We start from the raw sequence: 4,028 nt of genomic DNA on the forward strand, positions 1-4,028 counted from the left end.
AGCCAGATACTTGGCAATCCCTTTCTCCCTCAACCTCCCCTATCCCCTTTTTTGAGGCCTAACAAATCTACATTCCAAATGTCTCTTGAATCAAATCACATTTTATCCATTCCCATTTTTGCTCCCTTAGAGTCAGGCTATCATCACTTTTTTGCCAAATGACTGCAAGTTTACTAACTGGTTTTGTTGCCCATGGTCTTCCCACTCGCATCATTTATCTACACGGTAGCAGTATAATTTTTCTACTGTACGTGTCAGATCAGGGCACGCTCCTCCCTGATCCCAGTTCCGGCTCCTCAGTGTGGCTTTCATGAGCAGCTCACACTCTTCTCCCAAGCTTGTGTTTTCTTATTTCCGTGTTTATACTCTCTGCATTGGCCATATTGAACTTTCTTCAGTCTTTTGAAAGTGTCATGCATATTCTACCCTCTACCTATCTCTTCACGCTCATTCTGCTTCTGGAAATACTCTTGGATTTCCTTTTGTGGCCAATTCACCTTTTTGATATCTGTTTTGATATCCGTTTACTCAGGGAGTCTTGTGTGACACCCACAGTGTCCTCAAGCCCCAGTGAAATTTGGGTCAGACATCTCCCCAGTGCGCTCCTCTAACACCTGTATGCCTCCCCTCACAGCCCTCACTACATGGTATCCTAACTGTTGATCTGTCTATACCTTGTCACTAGCCGTAATCTCTATAAAGTCAGGGACTCTGCTTCATATGTTCACTATTTCAGGTGCCGAGCACCTACCTGGCACATAACAGTTGAGCTATTATGTTATCATCATCATCATTACGATCAAATACACTCATGATTTACTTAAAATGCTAAGCATGGTGTCTGATTGATAGTAATAAAGAGGAATTTTAATTATTTAACCTTCTTTCTCATTTTCTTCATCAAAATTTAATATTTCTGAGCACATATAATAAAACTCAAAGCAAAACAGGATTACAACTCTTTGGTGTTGTCATAAAATAACAAGTAATACAAATATAAAACACTTAGCATCCACATGCATACATAAAAGTTCTAGTGACATTTTCTCTCCCAATTCACTGATGTTCTTGAGGAGGAGCAAAAAAATTACTGGAAGCTCTCTTGTACGCTGTTGACTCAGTATAGTGAAGGTCAAGGATTACTCTATGTATTTAAAAAATTCTTTCTGTGAACAAATCATTTAAACATCAGCCACACCTTAACTGTCTCAAGAACAGATAGATACATTCTTAGCTGATGAACAGCTTGTAATAGGCATCCTTATTACTCTTAATTCTCTTGCTTTGAACACAATATTGAATGGCAGAGGTCTTATTATAAGAATTGTTCCCACTCTGATGAAGTTGAGAGAGGCACGTTAATCATGATTGAGTTCTAAGATAATACAATTGTTGCCCCATTAAATTAAACTTTAATTTTAAAAAAAGATAATACAAGAGCACAGTAAGGGACTCAATTTAAAATATTGACTGTCGGAAGCAGAAAAAAGTCAGCTAAATTGTTTAGTGAAATCTTATTTTCTTTAGACTAATTCTAGAAGTATACTTAAGACAAATAATTTTTCTTCTGTGGGAATAAAAATTTTCAAGAACTACTGATTTTCCCTCTGTTCAGGTAGATTCTAGAAGAAATTGTAAGTGTTAGATTTACAGTGTATGTCATAGTAGCTTTCTTTCCTAATTAGCAAAATTAAGTGATAAAAATACATCATAAAAGCATTATTTATATATAAAACTATTTAGTTTATTTCACAAGAAAAAATAGCATATGCTCAATATTAAGAGCAATTTTGTTTTTTATTAATTTGATTCCATGAGGTAAGGTTACATGGATATGTGGTCTTGTCCTCCTATATCTAGCATTCTAAGTAATTAAAATATCTCTGTGTGAATCTTAATCTCTGCATTTTAAGACTCCCAGGAGACATTACTTATCAAAGCCATATATTTATAGATCTGTCTCAATATAATAAACTGTAATTTAAGAAAAGTCCATATTACACAACAGATAACTTAGGGACAGAAATTATTTTTATTACCAAAATACTCTACAAAAAGATGTGTGAAAAATATTCTTGAATTCAGAATTACCATAGTGTTTGTAGGTGCAGAGATGAAAGAGAGAAGTGCCCAAAATGGGAGTAATGAAAATAAATGTATAAACAAAAATGGTTTGACTTTATAATGTAAGCTATAAAAAAATATGATTTGCCTTGCCAAACATTTACTTATACAGGAGATAGCATAAAATCTAATTTAAAAAAAAACATATAATTCTCTACATAGACAATAATATGTTTTGGAGATTTTGCCCCTCCAAAAACAAACAAACAAAAAAAGTACTTTAGTGGAGGTAAAGTACAACAAATATAAACAGATGACATCAGCTAAATTGGTTCAAACAAATGACACAATGTTAATGAAGCTAACAGTTTATTTCTAGTTTATCTTTTCCACAAAGGATGCTAAAGGATTTATAAAAATAACAAAACCAAAAAAATAAACATTTAGACACCTAGAGCAAAAGAAATCATAGCCTTATAGTAAGTTGTGTAATAAACATTTTCTGATTTTATTCATAATTGATTACTGAAAACAAAAGGAAAAACAATGGCTGTGTTCAGGTAGGCCAGGAGTAGCTGCTTGGGAGGAAAGGGAACAGATTTTATGGTCCCTAAAATATCTCTAGAATAACTAAAAAACATGACGCCAATTAACTCAGCTTGCCACACATAATTTCTCATATGGTAAAATATAACTTAGTTCTATACGTTTGAGTTAAATAGAAAAACATTTCTCTTTGGTGCTGACATTTGTCTCATTGCTTAAAATGTGGACCGTATTTTTAAAAAATAAAATTTGATAAAATATTGAATTATTAACTTACTTGGAACACCAAGTTTTATCAAACTTTGGGCACCCACATATCTTGGTTTGGCTTAAGAATAGAGGCCACATCTTGTATTCTCTGTGCCTACAACATAATATGGGCTCAATAATATTCGTTGAAAGCATGAATTAACAAATCAACAGTATCTATCATCTCTGAGTGTAGTTACTCAGAAGAGATGGAGGAAATGGAGAAAACTAACATATTCTTCTGCCAACCAGGACTGGATAGAACAATTGTCAGATCCAATATGATGTGTTAGAGTCTCATGCATTTTTTAGGGTCTAAATAAAGATGATCTGAAAAATTTCAAGATTATTTTGAGTCATCCAGCTAGAGGCAGAGAGTCTAGGAATTTTTCACCTAAAAGGGACCCGAAAGAATATTTTGTCCAACCACAACCTTTACAGATAAGGAAATTCAGGCCTAGTGGAGTCACTTGCCCAGTTGGCACAGGCAATTAACATCATCAGTGGAAATAATACCCTGGTTCCCAGTTTAGGGTTCTTTCCACCACACAAGCTGCTTTTATCATTTAATTATGGAGATCACCAAATAAGAAATGACAACTATATCTTATTTTTTTACCATTGTTTTTCATTGATTTCTTTCCCAAATTTAAGGTGTGCTGAAATAGGATCTGATCAAACACGGAGGATAAGAAGATGCTGGGAAGCCCCTGGACGGTAAGTGTTGCAGCAAGATAAGTGAGACGGACAAATGTCTTCTTCCATCTCACATGGCAGCAGGGAGGGGAGTGGATTTGGGAGGATTTGGGTTTGGTTTCTCAACAAGGTAGCGTCCGTCTTTGGCAAGAGCTGACTCAGTCAGTTTGAGTGCAAGGATATTGGCTATGTCGACATGGCAAAGAGATTTGGACAGAATAGTATGTCCAAAAGCCCATTAGTCAACTAGATAACAAACTCTCGGGCAGATTTCTGGAGTAAAAATGTTGCTTGGAATGCAGTCATCTTTCAAATACGTGTTTTCACAGGAACATTTACAAACTATTCTAGCCTGCATACACCCACTCTTCCAAGCAGTAGTTAAGCAACATTATCAGGAAGGTGCCCTAAAATTAATGCTGATCAAAAATATCGCTAAGGAAAGAAAAGATCAATCAAAGAACCTTTATGCC

This window comes from Hipposideros armiger, unplaced genomic scaffold, assembly GCF_001890085.2.
Source record: "Hipposideros armiger isolate ML-2016 unplaced genomic scaffold, ASM189008v1 scaffold_47, whole genome shotgun sequence".
Lineage (NCBI taxonomy): Eukaryota > Metazoa > Chordata > Mammalia > Chiroptera > Hipposideridae > Hipposideros > Hipposideros armiger.